The sequence below is a fragment of the Emydura macquarii genome, unplaced genomic scaffold (genome assembly GCF_026122565.2).
Source record: "Emydura macquarii macquarii isolate MOO-44397 ecotype Brisbane River unplaced genomic scaffold, CSIRO-AGI_Emac_v2 contig_1253, whole genome shotgun sequence".
In the NCBI taxonomy this organism is placed as follows: domain Eukaryota; kingdom Metazoa; phylum Chordata; order Testudines; family Chelidae; genus Emydura; species Emydura macquarii.
Window position 1 is genome coordinate 78860111 of NW_027131390.1, and position 13311 is coordinate 78873421.

At 37.6% G+C, this 13311-nt stretch overlaps 1 protein-coding gene across 1 annotated transcript in view; it reads left to right on the forward strand.

Annotated features, from left to right (window-relative positions):
• Positions 1-214: 214 nt before the first annotated feature.
• LOC137153695 (sodium channel protein type 2 subunit alpha-like) overlaps positions 215-13311 on the forward strand; it is a 109189-nt gene continuing 96092 nt past the window's right edge. Inside the window, exon 1 of the mRNA XM_067549344.1 lies at positions 215-345. The gene's annotated coding sequence lies outside the window, so the exon portion shown is untranslated. The remainder of the gene's footprint in view (positions 346-13311) is intronic.

Genomic DNA, 13311 nt, shown 5'->3' on the forward strand with positions numbered 1-13311 from the left:
ACATTTATTCATTCTCTTTGCCAGTAGGTGGAGCTGCCATGTTAGGTGCTATCTTTCCCTCTCCCCCCTTTTCTTTTCTCCCCCCACCGTCTCTCCTAATAAGCTGTTTTCGAATATATGTTGGGTACCATAGAGTGAGACTGAGAACAGGAAGCGGAGGCAGAAGCAAAGAGGATTCTGGAAAGGTCTCTGTGTTTTCTTTTTCACTGAGAATGCAGAAACTGTAATTAATTTGCAAACCTTTGTGGTCAGAAATCTGGATAATTTCAGGAGGAGGCATATTATATTATCATATCATTTTTGGATGCTGGACTTTGCTGTGATTTGTTGTTCTCTTTTCAGCAGGTAAGCTGACAAAACATTTCATTATACACATTATAAATCTGATCAGTTTAATCATTTTCACAATTCATAATCATATTGTAGCCTCTGTTTGTTTTTAATGTAAAGCAAAAGAAAGAATGGGGAACTAATTCAAAGCCATTTTGAATTGACTGTTTGTGGTGATGTGATTTTTTTTTTAAAGGAGTGAAGCCTGGTATCTGGCCTCTCACTATAAATATGACAATGTGGTGCAATGGTCTTCTTTACAAAAACTGATTTTTGTTAAATGTGTATTTTCTTATAATCAAGGTATATATTTCATTGACTCATCTGGAGTGTTTTATGTCCCCAGTGGAAGTGATATTGATCTTTAGGAAGAAGAATAAAAATACTATTGCCCAGCATTTAAAAACAGCAGGTTTAATAAGGCTGTCAAATTCTAGAGATCCAGGGACATAGACAGTATGCAACTAATGTATATTGGTGATGTTTTAAGAAGCCTAATGTAATTTCATAGGTTTTAAAAAGATATTTAAGGAAATGTTTCTGTTCTATCCAATTATTTGTTTCATGGAATACAGGTTGTGTGCGTGTGTATATGGGAGGAAGGCTTTACCAACAATTAATTAAGCAGAGGCCAAATTATTCATGATACAGCAGACCTTGTACAGTCTGTAACATTAATTCCTTTTCTTAGTATATACTTCTTAAAAGGACTATTAAGAAAGCAATCACAAGAGTTTTTGTGTCCCTTCTGTGTTACTACTCTCCATTTAGCTGCTTAAATTCAATGTTATTACTAATAATTGTAGGAGTGAGCCACTAAGGGTGAATGGAGAAAAATATCTATTAGATATCACTTTGATAAATGGGATTATTTTTAAATAGCAGTTCTATAAATACCAATGTATAACATAATATTATGATGTTCTTTAATTTGGAAATTATTTTCAAAAACAAGTTGTAGAAATCAATAAAACACAGAATTGTAAGGAACACTGCATACATAACAGGGCTTCATCCTGTATTCCTTATACGCAATGGCACTTTTAGGTTGGTATGTAAAGCAGCATTGGGTCCCAGACAATGGATAGAGCAGTTTCTGAAGCCTGTGCTCGGAGCAAGTGAGGGTATGGAAGAACTGTTTATGTTTCCACAGTGCCTAGTTCAATGTGGCTGAAGCATCTATGTGTTAACAGGATTGAAATACATAAATAAATATTTTTAAGAATTTGGCATGTTTGTTGTTTCTTGTTTGGGCTTGGCAAGATGATTTACAAAATCACTTCTTGATACTGACAATCTGGTCAACTGTTGTCTTGTCTCAAAATCTCCATTTTTGAAGAAAGATTTCAAGGCGGCTATGGAGGAGCAGTTACAACAATATCTGAAGTTCTCTGCCCTCTCTGTCTCCAGTGATTTTGGCTTTTGGGTTTGGGTATGTAACATGCTTATATTGTTAGTTCACGATTTCTTCCTTTTGATGGACAAAATTACATGTCTGTATCGATTATCTTAGATCTAACAACCAGATTCAATATTGTTGTCCATTAAATATTGTTGACATTCTAGTGGACAATAGCAGGTGAAGACAGAGCCACCAAAATGGCTCAGTTCCTTTCTTTCCTCTTTTTTTTTTTTCCTGCAGAGAAATACTGAGCAATAAGTCATCTATCCTCAGGGCTCTATCTTGTGGCTTTTCAAAGAGTTCCATTCAGTCACTACTATGGTTTAATATGCATTTGGAGGAGTAGTGAGAAAGTATGGGTTGCACTTTCATCAGTATGCTAGAAACACTCTGCTTTGCATTTCCATTTCTTCTGGTCATCTGGTAGCACTGAATGACTTACATTTTGTCTGAGAGGGGGCATGGACAAGAAAAGCAGTTGCCAAGTGTGTTTTTTGTTTGTTTGTTTGTTTTAACATTTGTGCTTGGCAAGAAGGTTGTGATCTTGTTTCTTCTGGATGCAGACTTCACCACAGCTGTCTGTGTCTTTCTCACCTTATGGTGCTAATTATGGGAAAACTTGCTTGGGTAATATGTATTCCATTCATCCTTCATGGAAAATAAAGAGAAATTTCACAGTACTTGCACTTGTATAATATAAACAGGGAACAGGTTGGCCTATGCTGTTGACCTCTGTAAATGAATTCTGAAACTGAATTTTCAGAGGCTAATGCATTCATTGACTATTCTACATAATGTAACTCTCTAGCCTATATACAATAAATCAGGGTAGAGGTTGTCTTTAGAAAACTACATTATTTTCACTGGAAAGCTGCTGTTACTCGCGGTGTAACAAGAGTTGCTAATCTTCCTTTTCTGTCATTGTACTGTGATCAGTTGGGTTCAGAGAGGTGACAGACTGGAGACTGAAAACAGTTGAGGCAGGAATTATATTACATTTAAAAACAAACATATAAACAGGAATGTTTTGTGCTCTCCACTCACCATAACGTGAATGGCACATGGTTTTCATCATAAGCAGAAATAAACAGAGGCAACTAAAACAAAATTGTGAAATTCTAGGTAAAAATTTTAATTTGCCTCTAAGTTTTTCATTATAGCAAGAAATGTGTTCTTTATTCAACAGAGATGTTTTATTGTTTTAAAAAGAAGCAAACAAAAATGTGGCATTGGTTTAGATCCTAGACTTACAGAAAGCTGTATGTTGTGCATGTATGCTCTGACTATGGAGTGGATATATATATATAGTTTAAAAATATATTAATGATTAGAATAATTTATTTAAAACAAACCACCACTAAGACTAAGACTGGTTAGTAGATGATTTCCCCTATAATTTATTTTTTTTTAAAAACAGTTAATTGGGGATCTTAAACTTTTTCTGAGGTGCTTTCATATTGAAGCAAACTTAAAGAAGAGATTGTTCATACCAAAAGCCATAGGTTTGTCTAGTCATGCTTTCTATCTTATCTTTGTTGTTATTGATAGATACTTATTGAATATGATTCTTCTCTTAGTTAAACCAGGGCAAATCAGGAACAATCCACTGAAATCAGTGGGGTTACATCAGTGTAAAACTGGTTTATGTTACAAGCGAATCAAATCCATTGTTTGTCTCTGTGTTCCCAGTCACTGCATCACACTCACCAATATGATGCTCATAGAGCAGCAACAGATGGATAGGAATAGTCTGGCAAGTTATGTATGTTCAGATAGTTATATTCTTGAATTAGTGCTTGCCCATGTACAGCTCATCTTCTTCTTTTGATCCTGCAGTGAAGTCACAGTTCTGGTTTTGTGACATCAGTGACATAATCAGCTCTGAGAAGAATGTGAAGAAGAATCAACACTCAGTTCAGTGAAGAATCATACATGAATAGAAGATGTAATGTGTGGGGGCAAATACCAATTTTAAATAATTTTTAGTGAAGTTTTCAGAGCAAGACACAGAAGTAAAAGCATAAAGTCCTGCTTAGGATAAAATACTCATACATTTGATTGTATATAAAAATATTTAGGATTGACTCCATTACAGGTGAAATCAATGCCCTTTCTACAGAGATACACAGGAAGAATTAAGCAGAGTCAAGAATGAAAGGAAATAATGAAGATGTTAACAGACAACATTCTCCAGTCTGTTAAGGCAGCTTTGTGCCCGTCTCCAGTGCAGAGTAACCCTAAAGCCAGTTTAGCTAGCCATAGAAGGGTCACTCCAGTGCAGGGATCCTCCAAGGGTGAAGAACTGCTGTAATAGCGCCTACACAATCTCATTCCTTTGCTGGCTGTTAGTCCAGGGATATGGCTGGGGTTTTGCTGTGTTCTGGCAGTCCTTGACTACCATAATGGGTCTTTGGGGTCATTGACAGCAGATGTGATTTAAATGTGCCCTTAGGCTGCTCTAACATACACTGTGGGGACAGTATGGTAAATCACAAATGTGGATTTAAGCAATATTTTCACACACCTAACCAAAGTAGCACTGTGAGCTTCTCACCAGCAGCCAAGGATTAGGGTCCATATGTCTTGCAACTTTATAAGTTCCTGTGTATTTGAATCTTTTAATAGCTGCCATTTCTTTTGATTTACTATACCAGTCTTTAGTCTGTGGATGCAAAGAGGATTTCCACGTTTGCAAGATGACCTGTTTGGCTACAAGTGTAGCTTGAAGGAACCAGAGTTTCTGACCTAATTTGTAACTGCAATCAATCCTGATTTGAAAGTTTCAGGTGCTGAAAGTATATCCACATTCATATATACATATTCCGCCAAAAACATCTCTCAAAAAAATAATTCATCCAAGGGTAGTCTCTGAGTATATACGTAAATTAACAAGAGCTTTGCTATTCTAGCAACATTTCATATCTTCTTTTATTCCGGCCTTTAATAAATGTGAGGTGCTCTAGAAAATCACGAGAAGAATTTTCTGTTGAAAACCTATGGAACTACAGATCAGTTGAGGTTTTGTAATATTACATATAAAACTGTTAAACTAAGATGCAGTTAAACTGGTTCACAACTCTGTTTGCATGAGGATTTATCTAGGTTTACTGATATTGGTAAGAATATATTATGATAAAAGGTCTATATATTTACCAATACCCTTCAGGAATTTTAACAGATATGACAACTGTGAAGTAGTCAAAAAATGAGGACCAGCTCCAACAAACGTAAAGTTCAGTAGATATAGCACCTGAGGGAGCATATTCATTTTAATAAGGCTAGCCTTATCTCACAGTGACAATGTCAGAGTTTTTTTTTTTTTTTCTAAACCATCTGTTATTCAGAGTATAATCCAAATAGGAATGCATATTTCTTTTCAACACTAAATCGACTTTTTTGGATATTAAGATCTCTAAATATTGAATCTTTTTTCTTATCAAAGGGAATTCCATTTATCAAAGTGGTATTTCAAGCTTCTTCTAGAAATATACACAATTTCTAACGTATTCTAGTTTATCTCAGACCCTAATAAAATACTAAATTTCTGTATGACTGATGAGGATCAGAGGTATCAGGGTTTGAGATAAAAGAAGGGCATAATCTGTGTATAGCATTATTTAAATCTCTAGTTGACCAAGATTAATGCAAGAAACATAAAGGTCAATTTAAATGGCTACAGCTCATAGTTCCAAGATCAGAACAGGAAAGACAGAGCAATCATGATGCTTCCTTTGATTCACATAAAATGGCTGAATTTAAACCTATTAGTAATACTTGAGGCCAGAGGTTTAGTATAAAGAAGTTTGACCCAGGATACAAAGTCTGGATAAAAATATATATTTACACAACTAAGATGAGGAAAATCTCAGTCTATGCTAGAAATGCTTTCTCTCTGTTCAGTGAGGTTTTGGCTGAAGGATTAATGGAGTCCTAATGCAAATAAACACCATTTGTTGTAAGTTATTTGCCTCATACCTCTTATATGTAAAACCGACATTTTTAGAATAAATTATATTAGGAAGAACAGTTTCTAGTCTCTTGCTAAAATTTTAGCCAAGATTTTGCAGTCTCCATTAATTGGTGATACAGGGTTCTAAGTGGCACATGCTTCAGCTGCTTACTCAGTTTGAATAGAGCAGTGACAAGGACTTTTTGGAGATAAGTATCAGCTGTCCCTTAGATTTTGTCTATCCAAATATATATAGTAATAAAGAGGTGACCAGGTCAAGATTGGACAGATACCATTCAATTAGAAACCTATCCAACTCTCTGACTTTTTTATTTTTATACTTTTAACAGATTCTCTAATCTACTCTGCCTGAATGTCTCCAAGAAATCAATTCTTATCTTCTGAAAGAGTTGAAAAAAGATAGTGGGTTCAGACCTCAGAATGGATGATTTGTAGGTACAGAGCACTGTATATACGTTTTGAAATTGAGTATTTATATATACTAGTGAGGTAAACAAAGCCTTGGGATTTTTTCCCTCAAATGTTAGACATGGTATTCAGCTGGGAAAATATCTGTTAGAAATTTTCCTGGTTTTTAATTTTCTTGAATCCCAATATGACTGTTGAAGTCTAAATAAAGTCCATTCATCTTGCGCTATGTGGAGTTTGCTCTCTGCATATCTTGTATTGAGTAGTTGCTGGAGTTTAGTTGGAACAGAAAAACAGAAGTATTCCAATTCTATTGTTCTTAATGTTTCAGATAATTTTGAGTTTAGATTATTACTTCTTTTGTTAGAAACAGAAGAAATAATTTTTTTCTGTCTAATCAGTTTTTAGAGCTTCCCTTAGAACAGCCTGTAAAGGAACTGATGGAATATTGGTTTTCAAATAGAGGGTTATTTTTAATTTTTTTTAAAGGAAAGTAAAAACCATGAATCTTGCATTCAATTATAATTTCTTAGTGTTCTGTGGTGGCTCATGTGACAACAAGGCAATGAATACTAGAGCATGATGAAATATTACTCTTCTCACATCTAACGCTGCATGTATCAGAATCTAAAGATATTAAAAAATAATCAAATCTAGAATATGTGGAGTGTGGAACTAAAAAGAATGAGCAGTCTTTCCTTTTACTTTACTAATCTTTTTACTAATTTACTTTACTAACATTTACTAATCTCCAAATGTTATGTAATCCTCAATTGTAATCAGAGAGTTTAATCTGGAAGGTGAACCCTGCAGAGTAACTCTACCTATTTTATCTAAATATAGGATTGATAATTATGTAGCAGTCCCCAACTAAGACTTCGGGACTGCTCTCCAGATCCATTAGTTGTTCAGCTAGTTTGTAGTTGAAATCAGAATGCTACTTTTTTGGGTGTTAGACATTACTCAACACCAGTGTGGAATTAGCTTTCACAAAGAGTAATGACCGTCCTTCACTTTTTCTGTGTGTCTAAAAACTGAACTCAGAGGTCAGATCCTGGCCCATGCTGTGGTCCCTTTTGCAATGCTCTGGCAACACAAAGGAGATGCAGAAGTACCTGAGAATGACTAGGGAGGACTGGCTGGGGCATACTCTGGTGATTCACAGCTTGCATAGTGGCTTATTGGTGGCCTTTACAAACTGGCTTAATTTAGAACAGTTTTATGTCTATTCTAAGGGTATATATGCACTGACAGTGGCAAATTCGCCATCGTCAGATCAATTTATCCAGATTGATTGAGCGGAAGTGAAGACCCGCTCAAGCGATCCAGAAGTAAATTTAGTAAGACTACCTCCCCAAAAAGCGTAGTGCTGCGTCGACGGATACGCATTTCCTGTCACCACAGCATAGTGGAGACGGTATGCAGAAGAGGATTAAGGAAGTTGTCGTAAGTAGCTTGCATAACTCCCGTCAACTGCTGCCGAATTTCACTGTTAAGTATAGATCAAGCCTAAGGGTATGTCTATACTGGGGATAGAAGGTGTCATTTCCAGCTCACATAGACATACCTGCGCTAGCTCTGATTGAGCTAGCACACTCAAAATAGCAATGTAGCTTCAGTGGCACATGTGGCAGTAGGGGCTAGCTCCCTGAGTATGTACATATGATCTCTGACAGGATAGAGCTTGACAATTGTGGGACTGTGGCAGTTAGCCCCTCTACCCACTGTCACTACATTTCTATTTTTAATGTGCTAGCTCGATCAGAGGTAACATGAGGATGTCTGCTTGAGCTGGAAATTACACCTTCCATCTCCAGCGTAGATAGACCCTCAATTACTTAGTGGCTGAAGCAGCCCTAGGGAGACTTGAGGACTGGGAGAATGTAAAGGTGAGGTACAGCTATCTCTGCCCACCTCCCACTCCTCCGCATAGAGCAGAGTTCTGGCACAGTTGAGGATCTGACCCTAGGTTTTTTGTGACATAATACTGATACCTCAAGAACTGAGAGAGACCCCAACCAGTCTCCTCCTTGTGGGCAAATGGCTGAAGCCTGAAAGGGCAGAATCCACAGGAGGCATAGCTGGGGTAGGACTCCCCCAAAGGGGTTTTTTATCCAGGCCACTGCCCCAGTGCCTCTAGCAATCACTTCTGGGTACTTAATCACAATTAGCTGTCATGCTGCCTGTTTGTTTTGATCCACACTGACAGCAAAGTCCTGGTCATCATCACTTCAGCTTAATCAGTTCTGCACAACCATATTCAAACACAGTAAAATTGTGTTCTGCAGACCTGCCCTGTGTGAGTTTTAATAGTTTGTTGTGAGAACTAAGGAAAATAGATTAAAATCTTGCAAAATATAAAAACAAGAAATAAAGGAAAACCCGAGTAGAACATTATTTTAAATGTACTTCCAATTAGCTGCATTACACAAACACAAGATGCTTATTTCAGCAGCTAAATAAGGTTAGCTATTAATTGCATTTCTGCTATGAAAATTACCTTGAAGTGGTCCAGTTCCCATTAAAGTTCCAGTCTGTTCGCTGCAGGACGAAGGGCTTACTATACTGACAACAAGCTTTATTTTTTGCATTGTGATTATTTATTATGATGCTAAGTGTTAATGGATACAGTGCAGTAATCTGAAGTTAAGGCCAATGCACTTATTAATTGGGTGGCAGGTAACGATAAATAGGGAGCACAGTGGCTGTGCCAGGGTTAAGTGTGGAGGAAGATATAAAATGACTGCTTTGTACTCCAACTCGAAATAAAGATATACTGAACTTATAGGAATAAGGAAGAAAATAATAAGGATAAGGTCAAAAGAAGTAAGAAAAGAACCAGAAATAAATCTTACTCCATGGAGAAAAAATAATGTAGGAGCTTTGCACCACAACCTCAATGAGTGAGGACTCCAATTTGGATGGTGTAAGTAGACAGTTTAAGCCTAATGACCCTTCCTAGATTGACACATTGTTAAGGTTTCCAAGGCCTTAGCAACCGAGGAAGATCTATCTAACCTCTGATCAGCTTCTGTGAAGAGGAATCCCCTTGAAATGAGGAAACTTGAGGGGAAACAGACTTTTTTATTTTTTAATTCCTTGCAATAGATTAAAAATGGAAGATGCACAAAAAGAAAGGGTCCATTTTAAAGCTATGTTTTAAGATGTAAAAGGCGCAAAAGGATCAGGGATACAAAATTTTCCTACACATCTAGAGTGGATCCCTCTATCTTCTCCTGTTTAAAAACAGTAAGGAGGGTGTTGTGGCAGCCTGGAATTCTCTGGATAAAAGACTGGAACATTTCTTAGAGAGGGAATACAGTTGCTCTATATTCTCTCTTGATGTAGGCCTTCCTGCTTAAGTACATCAACAGCTTCTTTTCTTCGGCTGAAACCTTAAACAAAAACCTAAAGAATACCTAGAAATCTAAAAACACACAAAGTTTTATGAGACCCTTCACAAGTCTGAGTCATTGGTCTGTGATATAGTATATGAAATAATCACTGTTTTATGCTGCTTTTTCGTAAGATTCTTCAGTCTTATACTGGAGAAACATGTAACTATGTGATGAGGAGGCAAACGCCACTCTCCTCTTTTTACTGTACCTTTGTCTGTTTTGATCTATTCAGATAAACATTGGATACAAACAAACTGGGGCAGTCTTGAAGAAGCTTCAGTTTCTGAGGAGATGCATTTCTATCCCAGGTCCATAATCTTTTGAGTTCACCCAGAGAAGTGGCACTTCTTTTCTTATTAGAACAGGTTCAGTGGCTACATTTCAAGATCTGCCATTGCCCAGAAACACAAAGGTAAGGCCAAGTCTACATTCTCAGCCCTCAGTAAGGAATAATATTTCTCTTGACCTGACCAACTACTTTCCATGTTTCCTCTTGTCTGGAGCAAATGATCACTCTTGCTCAGGTAACAGCCCCAGGTTATTAGGCTATTTACTGAAGTTATTTGCCATCAGGGGAACTTAGGTAGTTGCTCCAGACATTTAGTACTTGAAGACGTTGAGAGAGCTTTCATTCTGTGTTGAATCTGTCTCCCCTGAATCACTCAGTTATATTGGCCAGGTTCTGGATAGCGTACCTTCCCTTTATTCAGGGAGTGTCATACAATCCGTAAAACTCAAGGAGGTCTCTGTCCCTCCAGTCAACCTTTTGAGATTCCTCAGAATGCCTCAGATTCAGAAATCTGCCTCAGATGCTTTTAGTACCTAGGCTTTGACCTCTTTTTAGATTCCTTCAAAACTTATCATCTCAGTGGCATCTCTCAAGATCCACCTGTATTACCTGTATCCATCTGTATTACTGTATCCACCTGTATTACTATCTTATCAATTTCATGGTACATTCTTGCTTCCTTCTGGGGATGGAAATGAACAAAATAAGGGACAACAAAGTCTGTCACAGAATCAAGATACCTGTAAGCTTTCTTCCTGTCAGTCTGGGACCATGAAGAGAAGACTTTCTTAGAGACTCACCCTGATCTAATCAGCTACTTTCCAAGAGCTTTTGTCCAGGCAAGGATTAGTAGCAGACTGACTCTTACAGAGCCTGATTAAATCAAAATAATTACAAATGAATGTCTGCAGGAATGGGGAACTCATATGGTTGCTCATATAGCCCAAGTGTTCTACTTGTCACAGCAAGCTTGTCAGAACATAAACTGGTAACTCTTTAGGGACCATCAGCAACCGTGGCAGTGATGATACCATGCTAACTGCAACTGCAATGTAGAGATCAGGAATTAACATCTCAAATGAAAAGCTCTATGTGAATTTTTACTTGTATTTACTGTTTATGTATCAGTAGCATCTACAGTCCCCAACAAAGATCAGGGCTCCCCATTTTACAAGGAACTCTATGCACTGAGGGCCTATCTACCTGTGCACTAAACATTCCTGATGCTCTTAATCTACTCCCATTTCAAAGTGGGGTAGGATCAAAGCACTCTATGCGACTTTTAGTGTGCAGCAGCATGGTCCACATAGACACACAGTGCGGGGTAGATTTTCACCCTTATCTTGCCACGAACTAAGTGTTCATGTAGACAAGCCAAAGAAATTATGACAAGACAGATAAAGTGTGGGAAAAATGATTGTAATATACAAGCAGAATGAACAGAATGATGGTTTACAAATATTCCAAATTATTCCATTATTTTTATTATTAATATTTATATTGTGGTGATGCCTAGCAGTAATGCCTATTGTATGATTTCCAATGCATACCAAAATGGTTTGGCTAATTCGAATGGATTCATACAAGTATTTTATATGAATTAGTATTTGCATTTAAATATTAACTACTGATGGATGATTTTTAAAATGATTTGGGAGTGTCGATCAGATAAGTCTGCAAAGTCACCCATTGGTAATCAATATTTAAATGTAATCTCAGAATAATATAAAATTTCATCACACAAGGGAAAATAATTGTCATATGAGAAAACTGTTTAAACTGCACAGTATATAATAGGCATCCATCTGTATGCTGCAAAAATTAGATCCCTTTAGAGAGCTTCTTGGTTTAATAGAGTTGCAGAGAAAACAAACTGCAATAATAATGTGCAATCTGAGAGAGGAATCATATGCTGGTGATAATAAGCAGTGCTGTGTATTCATGGAATTTTTTCTGCACCCTGGAAGAAACATACTATTTTGTACCACACTATTGTAGAAGAGGGATTTCTTTGAACTTGTTAGATTTTGCAATTACAACCAGGAATGAAAAAAGGCTACTTGACAATGTTTTTTCTCCTTATATATTCCTAGTTGAAGAAGCTGCACACACTTCTGTTACGGTATATCTAAAATGATAATTGAAGCATTTTTAAATGCATGAGTGGTTAAGTGTCATATCAGATGATGCACCCATAATATCTAGCATAAATTCAGGCATTAAAACTAGAATGAAAATCTTTGCATCACATCTTACTGACATCAATTTTTATGCTCATAGACTGGAATAGAGTAGTAAAGATACCTGTAAGTGTTGTATATCAAATAAATGAATGAGTACTATTAAATCTTTATTTCTTCTGTTCCATTTCTGAAAATTTTCGAGTGGTTTACTAGGAACTAGTAGTGCATTGTACATTAATGTACTTAGTCCTGTAAACACATCTGAGCACATTTGGTGCAGCTTGGCATATACCTGGAAAAGGCTATCCCTGAAGAAAATGCGCTCACCACAACTTAATGTGTGTATGGGGGGCCTTTATCAGGCTAGCAAAAAGAAAAGAGGTTGTGGCTCCTTTAAGGTTCCCCACTGCCTTTGCATTCCAAGGGCAGGACAAAGGGGCGATTATCTGAGTCAAGGGTGGACCAGAAGAGGCTGGTTCAGGTGGGACAGTGACCCACTAAGCACACCAGGGGAGGGAGAGTATTTACATCCCATTCTCTCCAGACAGAACCCTGTTTCACCAGATCCCTTACATCTTGCCTTTAATCCTGCACGGCCAGGACAAAGTTTGTGTTAGCAAACAGATGACTGGTATGACCCCAACACTCCCAGATATTTACAAACAAACAGAGTATGGATGTGGTACATGACATCCAAATCATGAGTTGTTTAGATATTACGATGACTGGAGCCATGTATGTATCTATATATAATATAATGACCAAGATTTTCAAGAATGTCTTCTTAAAGCTAATCTCTTAATTTCAGTATTTAGGCATCTAATTAGGTGGCCTGATTATAAGAAGTTCTGATCATATAAGGTGCTCAACATGTTTGAAACTCTGAACACTTATTTCAATGGGAATTGACATCAAAGGGAGCAAAATTAAAGAAAAGCTGAGCATTTTTTAAAATCACACTGTAGGTGCCTGAGCTTGTAAATTCATATTTAAGCACTGTAGGAAGGCGCTGTGGCCCTCCTCGGAGCCTGGGCCCGAGGAAGGGTCGCAACGGCCCAGCCAGGCACTTCCAGGCCTGCCAGGCCAATCTGCCTGGCAACAAAGGGGCGGATCTTCCACAGGAACAGGAAGTATAAAAGGCAGGCCCAATAAGTCAGTAGGGAAGAAGCTGCTGCTAGAGGCAGATGTGCCTTTCTGCAGCCACTGCAGGCTGTGGTCTAGGCCTGACCTCAACTAAGCACCCACTCGGAGCTGCCACCCCACAGAGCGGAGGCCCCAGAACCTGCCCAGCTTGCCAGGTCCTGGTGACTGGACTGGGCCACCAAGCCCTA